The sequence below is a fragment of the Cannabis sativa genome, unplaced genomic scaffold, assembly GCF_029168945.1.
Source record: "Cannabis sativa cultivar Pink pepper isolate KNU-18-1 unplaced genomic scaffold, ASM2916894v1 Contig4, whole genome shotgun sequence".
Classification (NCBI taxonomy): Eukaryota; Viridiplantae; Streptophyta; class Magnoliopsida; order Rosales; family Cannabaceae; genus Cannabis; species Cannabis sativa.
This window is the reverse complement of record NW_026870040.1, coordinates 913646-934297: the sequence shown is the minus strand read 5'-3', so window position 1 is coordinate 934297 and position 20652 is coordinate 913646.

Below are 20652 nucleotides of genomic sequence, written 5' to 3'. Positions count from 1 at the left end.
GCAGATCAAGGCTGAACATCAGAGATCGGAAGGGTTGTTACAGCCTTTAACTTTACCTGAGTGGAAGTGGGAGGACATCACGATGGAATTTGTGGTTGGGTTACCTAGAACCAAAGGTTTGTTTGATTCTATTTTGGTTGTGGTAGATCAATTCACGAAGTCTGCTCATTTTCTACCAGTTAAAACAACCTCTTCAGTTGATCAGTAAGCAGATTTGTATGTTAAAGAGATAGTGAGACTGCATGGTGTACCAAAGTCTATATTTTCGGATAGAGATCCAAAGTTTACCTCCAAGTTTTGGCAGAGTTTGCAATGGGCTATGGGTACAAAACTGAAATTTAGTACACCATTCCATCCTCAGACAGATGGACAGTCCGAAAGGACGATTCGAATATTGGAAGATATGTTACGAGCCTATGTTATGGATTTCGAAGGCTCTTGGAGTAAGTATCTACCGTTAATAGAGTTCTCGTACAATAACAGTTATCAGAGTCCTATAGGGATGGCTCCCTATGAACTGTTATACGGAAGAAAGTGTAGATCTCTTATCCACCGGGATGAGACAGAGGAGAAGAAATACCTAGGTCCAGAATCAGTACAGCGGACCAATGAAGCAATTGAGAAAATTAAAGCTAGAATGCTTGCCTCTCAGAGTAGACAAAAGAGTTATGAAGATCTAAAATGCAAAGATGTTGAATTCCAAGTAGGGGATCGCGTGTTTTTACGAGTATCTCAAATGAAGAGGATTAAACATTTCGGGAAAAGAGGCAAGCTATGCTCTAGATTTTCAGGAGCTTTCGAGATTCTCGAAATGGTTGGACAAGTGGCGTATCGATTAGCTTTGCCTCTAGCTCTTTCGACAGTTCACAACGTATTTCATGTCTCTATGCTGAGAAAATATGTTTCAGACCCTGCTCATATACTTAGTTATGAGAATCTTGAGCTGCAACCAGATATGTCTTATGAAGAATAGCCAGTTCAGATCCTTGATGGAAAGGATAAAGTCCTTCGGAATAAGACCATAGCTTTGGGCGAAGTACTCTGGAGAAACAGCAAGGTGGAGGAAGCCACCTGGGAGTTAGAATCAGACATGAGAGCCCAATATCCAGAGTGGTTCAAGTTAGATTTCGAGGACGAAATCCTTTTAAGGGGAGGATAGTTGTAAAGACTGCTTAGCTTAAATTTTGAAATAAGTGGATAATTAGGATTTAATTATGAAAATTAGTTATTAATTTATGATGATTTATTTGAATTCATAATGCGTTTTATATGTCATATATAGAAATTTCATAATTTTGCATGTTCAGTGCCCGGCAACATTGGAACGCGGTGTATGGCTTAGTAGAATCACATCTTAGTATTTTAGTTTAGCGGGACAATATATTTAGACATTAGGAATGTCGAGATTAGTCGGGAATTTAGAATTTCCCAAAATACCCTTAGTGCCTTTTAAGTGGTTTTGGTAGGGAAAGGGAAAAATAGTCTTTTTGCCATTAGTAGTTTGTCCTTCAGTGGACTTAGTTTTATTAATTAATTGGTTTTCTTTTATGAGTTATAAGCTGATATTAGTATGATAATAAAGATTAATCTATTCATTTTACAAGAAAATAAGAAATTTCTAAAAGATTACATTTCACTCTCAAGTTCTCTCTCTCTTTCGAAAACCTCAAAACCAGCTGGGGTTGCTATGTTTTTCTCCATTTTTCTTGTTGGTTCCAGCAGATTTAAAGGGATTTTGAACTCTAGGTAAGTCTCTTGTAGTTCCCTCTTTTTTTATTCTTATTTTTGAAGAAAAATATTAATGCATGTTTTTAGGTTTTTGGTTACTGTTCTTACTGCTGGAGTTTAATTATGTTTTCAGTAGTTAAAGTATGTTTATTTAAGGTGATTTGAGTTGGTTTTGATAGCTAGTTAGTGGGATGAGCAACCTTTGAGTTTTTGAACTCAAGCTTGGCTCATCAATGGTGGTTTTTGTATTTGTGCATGAAGTTGTGTTTTGTTGCTTTGAAATTGATCTTTAGGTTGCTTAGAACAGGTCTAGAAGGTTTCATGTGGATTGGGGTTGTTTTGGTTTAGTTATAGAATTTTTGGTCATTCCTGTACTGAACAGGAATTCCGGTTCAGAGGGGCCTGTAAAAACCGAAATTTCGGTTGGCTCTTAGGAATGTTCCCAAAACTGGAATTCCGGTTGGGGAACTGGTCTACCGGTTGGGGGAAATTTGGGGGAACCCTAGTTTTCCCCATTTTTGTGTTATTTAGGGTATTGCCATGTTATTCATCGATAGGGAAACTTTTAGTTTCAAGTTTAAGTCCCCAAAAAGTGATATAGCGTATCACTCACCTATGTTACGATTGATGTGATTTAAGAGCCTGTAATTTGCCGAGTAGCTGTTCCACTCAGGTTGACCGGCACACTTGAATTCGGAATCGAGGTATGATTAGTATAATGTCATGCATATGCCTATACATGTTTAGCGTACATGTTAGATGCCGTCAGAATAACATATTAGATATATGTTAGGCAAATTTTATATAGCCATCCGATTAGCATATCAAGGCAACAGTGAGGTGTACATAGAGTTGCACCGAGATTCCATCAGATATATGCTAGCCTATCAGATAGTATGGATTAACTGCTACCACATCAGTGCGATTAGAGTACAGAGTATAGGCCTGATTCGCGGTTAATCATACTTTGTTAAGAACGTTCCTGATTAAGTTAAAGTAATGGTTAGGTGTATGGGCGCCTGATTATAACCCGAGATTTAGTATGTTTATTATGTTATGCTTTTCTTACTGAGTCTGTCGACTCACAGTGCTATTGCTATGTGTAGGTAAGAGCAAGGCTAAAGCTATGGAGCCATGAGAGTGAGTAGGTGAAGATTGTACATGTCAAGGCGGTTAGGCCTGGAGCATACGCTCCTGGGGACATCATGTTGGAAATTATTTTACCAGGATCTTAGATCTACTCACAAGTATGTTTATTAACATCCTAAATATGAACTTTCTAAAACGATAAAATAAACACATATAAAGTTTAAGAAACCTTACATTGGATGCAGCGGAATAATATGACTCCTTCCGTTCAGATATCTAGCCCTTGATTCCTTTCTGTAGCAGAGCATTATCAATATCTGAACCTGGATCTCTTTCTCTGAATCTTTGATGCTGAAACTCCTTTGCTGATGATCTTTCTTCACGATCTTCCTCACTATGATTGAGGTATTGCTTGATGTGTGTGGGCACTACTCATACACTAAGGATTTCGAACTTCTAAGGAAGAAGAGAGAGAGTGGTCAGCTAAAGATAGGGAGAGAGAAGGCTCAGTTTTTTCTGAATAGAAAAAGTCTGAAGAAAAGTGTTATTTTTCTGAAGCCTTCACTATCTATTTATAGCATTCCACTAGGGTTAGATTTGAATTATATGGCATTAAAATAATGAAAAAATCAATTTAAAATGCTACAATAGGTGGCCGGCCATGCCTTTAATGGATTGGGCCTTGGGCTTTGCAATTTTGCAATTTTAACACCTTTTGTATCTGATTTTCTCAAAAATGCCAATTTCCTAATTCAATCATTTAAATGCCAATTCTAACTATTTAATAACTATAAATAATTATTAAATAATATTGTCATTTATCATATTTATTAATTGAACCATACAAAGTATCATAATTAACAAATATGCCCCTATAAACTCTTTCTTTACGATTTCGCCCTTACTTAGTGAAAAATTCACAAATAGACATAGTCTCATTTGAGAATTATAATTGATTAATCAAAACCAATTACATGAGTCTTACAAGCAATATTATCTCAACTAGTGGGGGGACCATGGGTCTATATAACCGAGCTTCCAATAAGTAGATCAAGAATTTAGCACTAAAATTCACTAACTTATTAATTCTTCGTTGAATTCGCGCATAGAACTTAGAATTGCACTCTCAGTTATATAGAATGCTCTATATGTTCCACCATATAGACACATCATTAGTTATCCATTGTTATAATCCTAATGTGATCAATGATCCTCTATATGAATGATTTACATTGTAAAGGGATTAAATTACCGTTACACCCTACAATGTATTTATTCCTTAAAACACTTGACCCCGTATAAATGATATTTCAGCTTATGTGAAATGAGTACTCCACCATTTATGTTCGTTTGGTCAAGCTCGAAGGAGATCATCCTTTGCTTACTATTCGCCAGATAGAAGCTATAGATTCCATGTTTATGATAGCGCTCCCACTCAATTGCACTACCGTGTTCCCAAAAAGTACGTATCACCCTGACCTAAAAGTAGGCTTCACTAACAATTCAAGGAACACGAATAGCCTTTCAAGATTTAGCCTAATCATAACAGGATTAAGATCATTTGATCTAGGATCAACTAGGCGATATTGACTTGAATAGATTTTACGGTAAGTTTAATTAAATCTAAGTCAAAGTTCAATATCGGTCCCTTCCGATGCATACTCCATGCATCCAACCTGAGCTTTACTTTAACCAATGTTCTGGAAAGAACATAGTATTTCTCTAAATACAAGTAAACTCTTGTTGTAGATTATCATATCAGTAAAACCCTGTGTTTGATAAATCTAGGAAACTTTATTCACATAGTCATGTTTACTTTCCAATGTGTTGACGGCACAATAAACAGGATCAAGTATGTGAAAAGGGTTTCAGATGAATTTATACATTATGTACATATAATCATGAAATAAATCATGTGAACCATGCAACATTAAATGTTATTTCTGATCTATATTAATAAGTAAATCTGATTATATTGAAATGAGTTTTATTTAGGGCATAAAACCCAACACATCAGGGCTTCTGTTGTTTAGTCACTGGGCGACAAATCTTTTGTAAATGAATAGCAAACTTTTGTAATTGTATTTTGTAAACGGGATCCTGGAATTTTATATGTATAATATGTTATGTTTTAATGAAAAAGCAAAATTTTAATTATTCACATTTTTTCCAATAACCTCGTTGATTAGCAATGAGCTGCACAGTACGTTAAAAATCAGGTTAACACGCCTAAGCTACTTAGGGTGTTACATAACGTGTCAGCATATCAAGGCTGAACATCAGAGACCTGCAGGGTTGTTGCAGCCTTTAACCCTACCTGAGTGGAAGTTGGAAGATATCACGATGGACTTCGTGGTTAGGTTACCTAGAACCTTGGGTTTGTTGGATTTAATTTTGGGTTGTGGTAGACCGATTCACGAAGTCTGCACATTTTCTACCAGTTAAGACAACCTTTTTAGTGGATCAATATTCAGATTTGTACGTTAAAGAGATAGTAAGATTGCATGGAGTGCAAAAATCCATAGTTTTAGATAGAGATCCAAAGTTCACCTCTAAATTCTGGCAGAGTTTGCAACGCGCTATGGGTACCAGACTGAAGTTTAGTATAGCCTTCCATCCTCAAATTGATGGACAATCTGAGAGGATAATTCAGATACTGGAGGATATGTTACGAGCCCGTGTTTTGGATTTTGAAGGCTCCTGGAGAGAGTATTTGCCATTGATAGAGTTCTCGTACAATAAGAGTTATCAAAGCACAATAGGGAATGCTCCCTATGAACTGTTATATGGCAGAAAGTGTAGATCTCCCATTCACTGGGATGATACTGGAGAGAGGAAATAGTTAGGTCCGAAATCAGTACAACGGACTAATGAAGCAATTGAGAAAATTAAAGCCGTGATGCTTGCCTCTCAGAACAGGCAAAAGAGTTATGCAAATCTGAAATGCAAAAATGTGGAGTTTCAAGTTGGAGACCATGTGTTCCTACAAGTATCTCCAATGAAAGGGATCAAGCGTTTTGGGAAAAGAGGCAAGTTATGCCCTAGATTTACAGGACCTTTCAAGATTCTCGAGAAGGTTGGACAAGTGGCATATCGATTAGCTTTGCCTCCAGCTCTTTGAACAGTTCACAACGTATTCCATGTCTCTATGCGAAGGAAATATGTTTCAGACCCTGCCCATGTACTTAGTTATGAAAATCTTGAGCTGCAACTAGACTTTTCATATGAAGAATAGCCAGTTCAGATCCTTGACAAAAGGATAAGGTTCTTCGGAACAAGACCATAGCTTTGGTCAAAGTACTTTAGAGAAATGGCAAGGTGGAGGAAGCCACCTGGGTGTTAGAACCCGACATGCGCGCTCAATATCTAGAGTTGTTCAGGTTAGATTTTGAATACGAAATCCTTTTGAGGGGGGATAATTGTAAAGACTGCTTAGCTTTAATTTTGAAATTAGCAGATAATTATGGCTTAATTATAGAAGTTGTTTATTTGCTGTGAATTATTTAATTATGAAAATTTATTTGAATTTAAAATGCAATTTATATGTTATATATAGAATTTCATAATTTTGTATGTTTTGTGCCGGCAACATTAGAATGCAGTGTTTAGCTATTAGAATCACATCTTAGTATTTTTGGTATAGCGGGGCAGTATAATTGGACATTGAGAATGTCGGGAATAGGCAAGATTTTAGAGTTGTCCAAAATACCCCTAAGTGAACTTTTATGATTTTAGTGTGGGAGGGGCAAAATGGTCACTTTGCAAATTTATGGTTTGTCATTTTGTGAGATTATGTTAAGTTTATTTAACTTGAATTTTAATGACTAATAAGTTGATATTTTGCAATAAAACAAACCATTTTCCATTAACTTATTATTTAGTAAATACAAGCTAGAAAAGATTAGAACTCTCTCTCTCTCTAAACTCTCTCTTGCTCGAGCCCTATAGAACCAGCTAGGGTTCTGGATTTCTTTCTCAATTACAAGCAAATTCCAGAAAATTCTAAGTGATCTCAAGCTCTAGGTAAGTTCCCAACACTTTGCCTTCTAGTTTCTTGAATTTCAAGTTTGTGAAATTGAATGATTTTGGGTATTAGCTGTTGTTGTTGCTGTTGTTGTTTGATACTATTTTCAGAGGTTTATTTATGTTAGATTATATTGATTTAAGCTTGAATTGGTGGCTATTAGGAGATTTAACTAAGTTTTTGAGTTTTAGAACTCAAACTAGGAGCTTTAATGGTGATTTTGAATTCTAAGCTTAGGTTGTTGTTTTGTTGCTCGAAAATAGTTTATTGGGGGATAATATGCAGATCTGGAGAGTTTGGTAAAGTTTGGAATCGATTTGGTGAAGCTTTGAATTTTTTTGGGTTTTTTGGAGAAAACCGGGTAACCAATTTTTGTAGCTGGGATTCCCGAAAAATTCAAGTTGTCGATTCGTGCTAGTTTTAGATTTCTGGTTGGTTAATTCCCTGCTAGTTTAGGGTATTGCCATATTAAGTTGCAGTAGATAGGTTTTTGGTTAAAAACCTAAGTCCCAGTTGTGATTTAGCGTGTCACTTATCCATGTTGTTATCGATGTGATTTAGGAGCTTGTAATTCGCCGAGCTGTTGTTCCAATCAGGTTGGCTAGGACACCTGAATTTGGAATTGAGGTAAGATTAGTATAATGTCATGCAAATGTTATTACATGTTTAGTATATATGTTGTTTATGCCTGTTAGATTACATTGATAGTAGTAATAGTATACTTAGAGTTGTACTTATTACTAATAAATGTATGTTGGCTGAAATACTGATTGATGTTGTCACATCAATATGGCTAGAGTATGACTAGAATATTGAGTATAGGCTGACATTATGGTTAATAGTATTGTCGTATGAACGTTCTAGACTCAGTACCGTGTGGGACACGGGGATAGGGTTATGATCGGTTGTATGGGCGCCAGGTTATAACCTGGAATATTAGTATGTTTTATGTTATGTTTTTCTTACTGAGTATGTCGACTCACAGTGCTATTTTCATGTGTAGGTAAGGGCAAGGCTAAAGCTGAGGAGCCGTGAGAACGAGCAGGTGAAGATTTTACATGTTGGGGTAGTTAGGCCTGAAGCGTACGATCTTTGGGACATCGGACCCTTTTGCTGTATAGTCACTAGGCGACAAAACTTTTTTATATGTGTATAGCTAACTTTTATAAATGTATTTTGTAAACGGGATCCCGAAATTTTATATATGTAATACTTAAGTTTGTTTTTAAATAACCAAATTTTAATTAATCATGTTTTTTGTTAATCTCGTTGATTAGCAACGAGTTGCACAATACGTTTAAAATCACGTTAACACGCCTAAATTAGTTAGGGTGTTATAGTTGAACTCTTCTCCTTGGGTGGAACCTCATCCACCTTTGACCATTTGGCTGGAGGTTTCTAGCCAGAGCCATCACCTGACCTCTTCTTCAAAGCTTGCAACACTTTCTGAGACATAGTTGCACATGAATAAAACGAGAAGGTCAAAACAAGTACGATATACGAAAATGCAAATGAAATTTGAATACAAGTTAAAGTACCCTACACGTAGGCAGGAGAAATTTCTTGAACAAGCAAGGAAGGAGCATCATCGTCTGAAGAATCCTCCTATTCCTACTACACCGGGACAATTTTTCTCTTTCCAGCCACTGGGGCAGATGGTCGAGCAACCCTATCAAGGTTTTCCCTAATCTTGATGGATCGCTCGACAGGTACTTGGATTTTCAAAGGGGCCTTCCTCTTTCTCTTCCTCTTGCTCAGAGCCTCCTATATGGGCACAACCTCTTCTCGTGCCTTGGCCTTTGGTACAAAATTGGCCAAATGAAGTTTGTATTTAACAAAATTAGCATCAGTGGCCAGAAGAGAAATGTTCTGTTCATCGAAAGAAAGTTGAAGAATTTTTTGAGCCCTCTTCCTGAGCTCTAATGTGAATGGGGGCAGCAGTAGGATGTGATCTGCTAAAAATTGGTGTAGGCTGTGTACATCTCCTTGACAAAGTAATACTCATCCACAAAGCCCCCTATCTTTGTCACCTCGATGTCTGTGGTGCCTGTCAACCATGACTTCTCAATCTGAGAAAAGTAGAAGTACACCAACCTATTCTGCTTAGGACTTGACTTCAGGTCGAACATCCAGTTAGTGTCATGGGGGGATGGCTCACCCCATCCTTCTAAGGTGTATAGCACGAATAGGGCAGATAAGTACTTGAGGCCCGTGGGAGTAAACTTGGTCGGGCTGATATGGTAATAATTGGCTATCTTCTTGAAGTATGGAAGCAAGGGTAGCATTGCACCCTATTTAGTGTGAGCTCTCAACCAACCAAAATAACCTTCTCCAGGGTCACTAGCCACTTGTTCGGGGGAGAGAAGGAAGCATTTGACATTCCCCAAGAGACCACGATCGAACAGATTGGTCATCTTCTTCATGGTCCCATAGATGGTGGAGAAATCCATCGATCTCCTAGTGGACTTTTCCTTCTTGAAGGATGAGCCTCAATATACTCCTTAACAACATAGTCCTGGCTGGCCTCCAAAACATTGCCTACCTCGGATACTGACTCTGCTTCATCATTGTAGCTGTTGAAGGGTAGCACCCAAGCTACCCCTTCTTCCTCATCGTATTCAATATTGCAAGGAGTAGCAGGGCAGACCTCTCCCTGGTCCTCCACTTCTTGGACTTCAATGTCCCCAACAGTGTCTTCCTCGTCAGTAGCAGGACAGATCTATTATGCCCTAGCCAGAGTTGCTAGGCGAGCAATATGTGGATCAGTCAAGAAAGATTTCCTAACAGTCTATTTACTCTGTGCCATCACACAATGCTTGGGCGGATCAGAAGTGTGCCTAGCAATGGTCACAACAAAATTGGCACTAGGCTTGCCTACATCAGCAGGGTTTGGACGGCCCTCCGGCAGAGTGTTGACCATGTTCGGATGAACTATGTACGTCCAATTAGTAGGAAGGTAGCGCCTCCAACCTTTCTTGAGTTCCAAAATGAAACGTCTGTATCCTTCACCTCGAATTTGGTCGGGATAGAAATAATGTTGCACCTTGGGCTCCAGAGAAGGAGTATGTTCCCTACTCACTTCCCAATCTTCAAAGCTAGAATTTGAAAGATTGTCACTAGACGAAGATGGGCTATCATGGAGATGAGGATGATCCTTGTATAAAATTTGAAGCAAATCCTAGTAAATATGATGTTTGCCTCCCAAAAACTCACCAGGGTTCATCTACAAAAGGTAGGAGACAAGAAAGTGATAGTTGGTCAGAGTAACGAATAAAAATTAGGTTGTATATACTGACCACGCTCAACTGAGAAATCAAAAGTGAAGGTTTCACCCAGAAATAGAATTTTCAAGCCCAGAAGTTCTAAACTTCGAATTGGAATCTGATTTTAACTAAAGTCGTATGTACGAGTGGAAATAAACATTGTAAGGTTAAATTTGAAGTGTAGTTAGACGATCAGATGCTATGGTTAAACATAAATAAGATTTCAGGTCCTAATCAAGTACTAAACCTATTTATTCTATGGTTAACCTTGAATCGTCCAATAACCGGCAAGATTCATAACAAAAAACCTATAAATCAGACATGTATTTCATTGCAAATTTGTGAAAGAAAGAAATGAAGAACTTACTCACTGATTTGAAGCTTTCTTGCTCTGCTCGGATGGAATCGTCAAAAGTTTTCTTGTGAATTCCTTAAAGGATTTGGAAGGAGATTTGGCTAAAAGATTTTTGCTCTGGTGTTTGAAGGTTGAAATGGCTAAAAGGATTGTTATTGAACCTTAATTCTTTTTAAAAGCAATTCAAAAAGAGGATAATCATTCCAAAATTTGAATTTCTTGAACTTCCCCCCAAAAAAGTACATTATGTACTCATTATAGGGAGTATAACCGTCAACAAACGCAAGGTTCAAACCGTGATTCGAGGAAAAACCATCAATTGGCATTAAATTCGTAGAAATTGAAGAGACCCCTAATCAGGGTCACATCGATTTGTCATCTAATATCTAGGACACGCGTCAACCATCCGGACAAGACTCCAGGCTGATTGAAGTCCACGTGCAACCAGGAAGGTCCCGCACAGACTTGGGGGACAAATGTTATCCTGTTTTTTGCACCTTGACGTGGAAGTATGAATGAATGATACGTGTCTCATGTTTTCAATACCTGGGTGTAGGAAAATATTCTTAGTAGCTCAGTTATGGTTGGTAAATATCCGTAGTGCTCGGACGACCGAGCAGGTTGATGGGGTAGATGTCTGACCAAGGCAAAGACATGTTTATGTCGAGCAAAAGAAGGAATATGATGATGTTAGAGATCAATCTCATTGTGTCCAAACACGAAGACAATCCCTATAATCACGAGGCTGAGTCAGAGAATTACGACAACACATCCTAGTTTCCTATTTCTCACATTGTAATTATAGATTTAATGTAGTTTCCTATTTTATTCATTATAAGAAAAAGGGAAACCATCCCTCATGTATTAAGTCCCTATAAATAGTGACCTAGCCTCACCCTGAAGGGGATCGAGAAAATTGCTATAGAAATATACTCTAGAGAAAAAAAGAGTGTTCTAAGAGAGAAAGTTACTCAGAGATCAATTGTAAGAGCTTTCAAGAGTAAGAACACTTCGTTCCTTCTCTCAAGTCAATACAATACACGGGGAGTAGGCTATTACCACACTTACATGGTCAAACCTCTTTAAAATTTGGTGTTCACTTTATTTTACTGTTTTTGCTTTCTTTTATTTATCTTACCTAATTGCTTTATTTTTTAACTCACTGTCGTTTGTTAGAAGCGAGGTCAACAAATACTATCCTAATAACTCCTCATTTTACCCAAAATACCCTTACCATTTATTTTTTTCAAAACCTAAAAAACCTAAAAATAATCCAATCTCTCTCTAACCTCATTAGCCGAGAACCACTTTGCAAAAAAAAAAAAAAAAAAAAAAAACCTATAGCCACCCGAACTATTGCTGGGATACTCAACCAAATGCCATGAACGATGTCCGCCCAGCCTTCTCCCATTAGCCCAACGGCCGCCCCTCGCCGTGAAGGACGTTCGCCCAACCTCCCTCTCATTGTTGATTAATGGGTAAGTGTTTTGTGAAACATTTTATTTGAAAGTATTTTGTAAACTTGCTTGCTCCATGTATAGTACATTCTCGTTAGATCTATGTGGTTGTTATTTTTTTTTTGTTTTTGTTATGAATTTCGCTAAAATCACGAGATCTCATTTTTTGGAGTATTCTGTGTGTTTGTATTTTTCTAGATGGATTCTCGATGGGTTCTTGACACCATTGTCTCAAGATTAGGGATGATGTTTCTCGATACGTTGTCGATAGGTTCTCGACACGGATGTCTCAAGGTCAGAGAAGACCTTTCTCGACGGTTTATCAATACGTTCTCAAAAGGTTCTCAACTCGAATATCCTAAGGTTAGGAAAGACTTTCCTCGAAGGTTTTTTGATAGGTTCTCAATTATTTGTCAAATAGCGAATTATTTTGCATTTCCAACTATTCTTGACATGTTATCTTTGCGTTCTTGATTGTTTGTCAATGGTTTTTTGATGGTGTGTACAGTTGTGTTTTTAAACTTCCTACACGTTCTCGACTGTCTCTTAATGATTGATTGATTATTATTTTTAACGATTATTCATTGTCTTTTTGCAGGTTCTCGATTATTTGTCGACACTATTTTCCATTAATTTAATTTTTTGTTATTCTGATTCAGTTGGTTGTATTTGTATTTACTTGTAGAGTCGTTTGTGTTTCTAATTGTATTGTATGATGGTGCTTGTGTTTCCCTTTCTATCTTATTCTATTGTAACTATTACATTTTATGTTTAATGATTTATCAATTAATCTTTTTTTTTTAATTAATTAGTATATTTTTACTTCATATTGAACAAAATTAATCTTTTAAATGGGTAGGTAATGCTACTTAATTTTTAATTATCATTGCCTCAAAGCTATTTTGAAGGTCACCAATGGACAAATGATTCTGTATTATCGAAGGGTTACGGATATGTTATTAACAAGTTCTCGATAGTTCAAGCATTGCCAAAAAATTTGTAATTTCTTTTTTTTTTTTGGCTAATTCTCATTTAAATATCGGTAGGTTGTCAATAAGATTTATCTTTTGGTCGTAGTCATTAAGTTTACCTATTATCGAGAAGTTATCGATATGTTCTTAACAAGTTATCGATAGTTGAAGCATTGCAAAAGAATTGTAATTTTTTTTAATTATTATTGCTTGACTATCGATTAATTATCGACTATCGATTAATTATCGACGAGTTGTCAATAGGTTATCAATATGAGTTATAATTATCTTTTCCTATGTGGGTTATCATTGTTGGATTGTCGATGGATTATCGATAGAATCTCAACATGTTCTCGACAGGTTATAGTTTTCACTAGTTTTGCAAAAAAGTTGGGAGTTTGGTTATTATTGATGGAGTTATCGATATGAATATATACTCATAAACTAATACAATTTTATTTTGTGGTGTTGTTGATTTTTGTAGGTATACTTTGCTTAATAAATGCTCATCAAACTTCCTTCATTTTTATACACCCAATTAAATCTCTCAACACTTCAAGCACCATCATAAAATACAACCAGAAATACAAGTGATCCTGCAATTCAATACGAACCACAAACCACTGAATCAGAATAGCAAAATTAATAAAAAATTACAATAATGGGAAAGTGTCAAAAAATAATCGAGAACCAATCAAGAACCTATAGAAAAGTAATAATTAATAATCGTTGAAAAAAATAATCATTCAATCATCGAGAATAGTCCAGAACATGTCGAGAAATCGTCGATAATATGGGGCAAGAAAGTTGGAAATTACAAATATACACACCATCAAAAAAACTATTAAGAAACAATCAAGAACAGAAAGATAATATGCCAAAAATAGTTGGAAACGCAAAACCATTTTCCATTTTGGCAAATAATTTAGAACCTATCGACGACCCATCGAGAAAGGTCTTCCTTGACATTGAGACATTAGTGTTGAGAACCTTTCGAAAACGTATCGACAACCCGTCGAGAAAGGTCTTCCCTGACCTTGAGACATAAGTGTCGAGAACCCATCAAGAACCCATCGAAAAAAATACAAACACATACATAGTACTCTGAACAATGAAATCTCGCGATTTCAGCAAAATTTATATATTAAAAAAACCACATAGATCTAACGATAATATACTATATTTTTTATAATTATTTAACAAAATATTTTAAAAAATACTTACCCATTAATGCACCATGAGAGGGAGGTAGAGGAGGGGCGGCAGTTGGGTTGATGAGAGAAGGTTGGGCGGCTCAGTATCCCCATCGGCTGTAGGCGGCGGAGCTAAGGGAGGAAGGCTTTTTTTTGAAAAAAAAAAATAAAAGAGAGGCCGCTGATGCTAGAAGAGAGAGAGAGAGAGAGAGAGAGAGAGAGAGAGAGAGAGAGAGAGAGAGATTTTAAGTTTTTTTAGGTTTAAAAAAAAAATGGTAAGGGTTTTGTGTGTGAAATGAGAAATTATTAGAATATTATTGTTTAAAAAGTAATGAAGTATTTTTTGTAATAGGGATTTTTATTAAGTATAATAAATGAAATTTCTCTTACACAATCAGTCTATTGCCCTCATTTTTGGTTCACCCTCTCACCATCATGTGGTTTCTCTTCTTAGTTCTCGGTTGAACTCGTTCCAATCATCGGTGGTGCAATGCAATCCCACCATGAGATTCGCAAGCCCCTAAAACATGAAAACCCTAAGCACTCTCTCCGTGGAGCTACTCTTTCTCTCTCCTTTATGTTATATTATTTTATAATATAATAATAAAGTAGATTAAAATGTGATAAATATATGTGAATAATATATATTAAGTGTATGGTAAATAAATGTGTAACCTATGATTTTATAACCTACACTTTTGTAACCTACATGTTGTAACTTGGAGAGGAGTTACAATTTGTTGTCACTTGTAACTCATGTGTTGATCACACATTATTAGTGTAATAAAAGGGTTGTCACACAATTTGATGATAGGATTCAAATGGTATGAAATATAGTTGTTACAAACTATATTAATACTCATTTATATGAGAGAAATGAGTGTTGTGTATTTTGAATTCTAAGTGATCACCTATACATTATAAAAGGAGGTCTTTGGTGCTCATTTGTAAGAGATGAAGTTTTCTATCAAGAAAGCACTTTGCTAGAAAACCCTAAGGCTTGATAATTCCCAAAGCTATTTCCTAGAGAGTTCCCTTAGTGCTTAGAGATAGGGGGAAATAAGCTTTTGGACAAAGGTGTAATACCTTGTTCAAGTCATGGTGATCCCCACTAATCTACACTCAAGGTTGTGAGTGAGTGTATACATATATATTATTCTCTTGTTATATATACATATATTATATTACATGCATGTGTTGTAATCTTCTCTTCTACCTTTCATATATATATATATGTAATATATAGTGTATATATATGTATTGTAACATATATTTAATCAATCTCTTATTTTAGTCCTTGTATTATTTTACAATAGAGTTGTAATAAATCTTGATTTTCTTCCATTGTTATAAAATCTCTAACAATTTATAATAAGAAGGCATTCATTGGAAAAGAACACTCTTCACCTCATCAATAATTGATAAAAAGAACAATAATTAGTAATAAGAAAAAACAAATGTGTTCTTGCCCATCAGACCTCCTAAACCACCGTAACCTAAAAACTTAAATAAAATAAAATAAAGAAATACTACCATATTTTATGGGATATAGTTAATATTTACCTATATTGCATATATAATATTTAATTAATCGTTTGTGGTACAGCATATCCCTTCAGTGAGACCTAAAACGTGGAACACTAAACACCATATATAAGCAACTTTCTCTTTCCTTTATGCATGCTTTTAGGTGTTGCCTCAATAAGTACTTGCGAAATTTCTTCTAAATAAATAATTAATATTGAATCATGCATGCATGCATCAATATAAAGAAAAATTTTTTACATTATTAACTACACATATTATAACATAATTACAATAACACAGTTATATGTATATCTGTGTGTATTTATCCATGTGCACAATCTATATTTTAGAGTAAATTAACATGTATTAATTATAATGTACTCTCTACTCGTTTTGAGTGGTGATCAATAGACCATTGATTATTATCGGAGCAATCATTAATTCCCCCTCAACTGCCAAAATGGATGACATAAAACTCAAATTAACACTAAACAGAACCCAACAGTAGTTACGTACTTTATATATATACTAAGCCACGTCACGTAAAAATTATTCACCTCGATCTACCCTAGCCTACAAAAGAAGCAGCTACCAATATATAATTAAGTACTTCCATATATATATAAACAAACAATGAGCTCTTCATATATACATATATCTTTATATATTAAAAGTGTCTATTTAACGGCATTTCTTGGTTTAACATTATTGGTTTAACAGAATATACTTAAAAATAAAAGAATATTCTGTTAAATTTAACGATTAGGTTTGATCTTCCGTTAAAAAATAAACCCAATAATTAAACCAAAAAATTAAACAATCTTTTAAATAAACAATCTTTTAAATATTAAAAAAATTAAACAATCTTTTAAATATTAATAATCTCTTTTTAAATTAAAAAAAATCATCTTAGCCACATATCTCTCTAACAAACCTATCTTGGGAGAATATTAATAATTTTTTATTTATTTTTTTTTAAAAAAAATATAGATAAAATATCTAGAAAAGATAATATAAAAGAAGATTGATTGTGTTGGCTTAGACATTTTTGGGCTTGGGCTTAAAAAAATAATAAAAAAAAAAAGATGAAATGAGCTGTAATTAATATTTACCTTATATGTTTGTGCTTATTTTTAGTTTTATTTTTAATTTTACCACCAAGAGGAGAAGGTTGAAAAATATTAGAATATGAAAATATTATTGGTGCTTATTAGTAATTTGCAAAGAATGTGAAAGTCTATAAATATATAGTTGTGTAGCTATTATTAGATATGAAATGAGATAATAGAACTTTTTTCAATTAGAAGATTAATGTACATTTTACTATTAATAATATATATTATTATAACACAACTATGTTTTACTTACTAAATATACTGACACGTATTTTATTTTTATAAAACAAATCGTTCAAATAATTATACTATTTTAATTATTAATTAAAATAAAAAACTAAAATATTAAATAAAACTAACACTACGTGGCTTGGCACTTAACAATCACCTAGTATATATATATATATATCTAGAAATTTAGATAAATAACTTATCACCAAATAATAACGACGCGACATCGTATGGTTTCCTGTCTTAAATTTTATTCATATCGGTATAGCACTGCCACTGTTAGTGTGCATATACATGTAAATTATCTCAACTTAAAAGGTTCGAAGCAGATCGATCTGAGCCAAACATTTTTCCTGAAACAAAAAATAAAATAAAATATGTATAAATTAATGACTTGAAATCTTCGAAGAGTTTTCAGTATGAAAATGGGCAAATAATTAATTATGTTCCTTTTATTTTTTTCTTGCTATTAATTTATTTCCCTTCCTGATTAATGTATCTGAACGTCCTGACCCATTCATTAATATGTTAGTAAAAGAAAAAAAAAAAGGTGCCGTTAAAAACTGAAAGAAAAAAAGAAGGGGAAAATAAAAAATTTAATTCGGCTATTAATTTGCTGAAAGTAGTTTGATAATTTACTTTATGGGACCCCTTATTAATATCTAGACCAGGCTTTATATATTGCACTGAGAGAATTATTTAATTATCATGTTTCTATATTTATACCAATAATAATAGAAATAATAACATACTGATCTTATCTAATGCCAAGAACAGAGACACCGTTATGTAGAAGTTACTTTTCTGGTGCAACAGCACAGAATTTAATGTCACCGTTATTTATTTTCTTTTTGAGAAATAAATAAATATGGTATTATTTTTCCTTTAGATATGCTGAATATTGTCCGATAAATTCTAGTTTGATCAGAGGAAAGAAAAGCTAATATTCAATTAAATAATTAAAATTGTGTACATATTAAATCACTGCGCAAAATATAAGAAATTTGAGTATTTATATCACAGCAAAAGTCTACAGCAACTTTAACAGCATTTAAGCATAAGTAAGATTATGGCCACAGCCACACACAGTTAATGATCTTATACTATATATATACTATTTTTTTAAAAGGATATATATACTAATTAGTTTACCGATTATCTGTATAAATAACTCCCAATAATCTAATCCATTCCAATGATAATAATAATAATAATAAAAATAAAAAGTATAAAAATTCATGATAATGCTGATGGGAGAATAATTTTATTGTGATCATTGATCAATAGTTACAAATTAAATTATATATATAGCCTTTAATTTTAAATCATAGCTACAACTCTATTTATTGATTAATTAATTATGAGATCACTTAGACAGATTAGTTAGTTGGTTAAGAGTTGGTTGTTTAGAGCTGTCCAAATAGCTCTGTTATTGTAGTCTTTTTGTTCATTAAATACATATTTATTTTTTCATACTTCTTTTTTTCATTTGTATTATAGTATCAGAGCCACAATCATAGCGTGCTCATCTTTGTCTCTTCTTTTTTCAACTCCTTTTATTGTTCTTCTCTGCTTGTGTTCATGGCTCGAGGAAGAGCTCAAACTCAAAGCATAACAAAATGTGTTAGTATGCCAGGATTTGGTAAGAGCTCAAACTCGAAGCATAACAAAATGTGTTAGTATGCCAGGATTTGGTAAGATTATATGGAAGAAAGAATTGCAGGCCAAGCTGCATGATCAAAATCGATCTCAAGAAAGCATATGATACAGTTGAATGGGACTTTATTGAGGAAATGATTGTAGCTTTCGGGTTTCCAAATCAGTTCATTTCCCTCATAATGGATTGCATAAGAACTCCAAAGTTTTCCTTGCTTCTCAATGGCTCCATGCGTGGATATTTTAATGCGAAAAGAGGATTAAGGCAAGGGGATCCCATGTCCCCTTTGCTCTTTGTATTATGCATGGAATACTTGTCTAAAATACTTAAGAAGGTTGGGGAATGGCCAGGTTTCAAGATTTATGACAGGTGCTCAAGTCTGAAGTTAAATCACCTCTGCTTTGCAGATGACCTCCTAATTTTCAGCAATGGTGACTTTGTTTATGTCATGTTGATGCTTAAAGGACTGAAGCTGTTCTCTGCAACTTCTGGCCTCCTTCCCAATGAGCAAAAAACTGTTATATATTGCTCGGGCATGGCAGATGTGGAAGTTAACAGAATACTCGAAGCATCTAACTTTAAGAGAAGCTCTGTCCCTTTCAGATACTTGGGAATCCCCATATGTTCAAAGAAGATCAGCAAGTCTGAATGCCAGGAACTCCTTGAGAAAATGGTTAGCAGAATTCGGTCTTGGAGCTCAAGGAACATCTCTTACATGGGAAGAGTAACCTTGATCAATGCTATCTTGATTTCCATTCATACGTATTGGGCTCAAATAATGATTTTGCCTAAGAAGTTACTCAAAGATATAGAAGCCATTTGTAGATCCTTCTTATGGATAGGAATACAGGGAGGAACAGGGTCTGGTTTAATTGCATGGGAAAGTGTCTGCAACTCAAAGAGCTCAGGGGGATTAGGCGTCAGAAACATTCAGCAATGGAACATTGCAGCCCTTGCCAGGTATGTATGGGATATTGCAAGCAAAAAAGATTTCATATTTGTGAAATGGATACACTCTGTATACTTGAAAGAACAGTAATGGTGTGAGTATGATGCTCCCAATGATTGTAGCTGGTATTGGAGGAAAATTGTTGGAGTTAAAAATCGATTGAAGGAAAAAGTTGACCCTGTTGGTTTTTTGCTACAGAAGTATAAAATTCAGCAAGGGTATCACTTGTTATTCTCCAAGAGAAATTTCCTTGACATAGAGATGTATGGGATAGACTTATCATTCCAAAGCACAAATTCATACTTTGGTTGGTTATGTGGGGCAGATTAAACACTAAGGAAAAACTAGGTAAATATGATATGAATATAGATGAAACTTGTCTCTTATGTGGGAAGGAGAAGGAATCGATTAGGCACGTTTTCTTTGCTTGTAATTACAGCAGGAAATGCCTACATGAAGTCAAAACTTGGCTGCTATGGAGAACAAAAGTAGAATCATTACACAGCCTGCTGACAAACATCAAGAATAACAAAACTATTTCAGCAACCCGAAGAAGCATGCTGAAAGTAGTTCTAGCTGGACATGTTTATCACATTTGGGAGGCTAGGAATGATTTTTTATGGAACCAAAAGGTGAGGCATATCAAGGCAATGGTGAAACGCATACAATGGGAAAGCAAGCTCCGGATTATAGAAATTATGCCTAGGAAAACTGAAGATGTAGATAAAGAGTGGATTGTGAATATCTAATTCTTTGCTGAAAATTGTAATTGTGTAATAGCCTATAAAAAAAAAAGTGTGAATGGGGGAAAGGAAGAGGAAGAACTCGGCTGTAATCACAATAAGTTGTAAATTGTTGTAAAAATGTTGTTTGAGTAATACAAGAACCTTATTCATCAAAAAAAAAAAAAAACCAAGGAGATGGTTCTAATGATTTTAATAGGGATGAATCAAATAGATTCTCTATTCTTGAACCTGGTGATAGATTATTTATTGATGATGCTGGAAAACTCATACTTTATCTCCACTAGAGATCACTCAGGAGCAAGTTCAGTTCCCAAGATTTTAACTTATTGTGAAAACTATAGGGATTT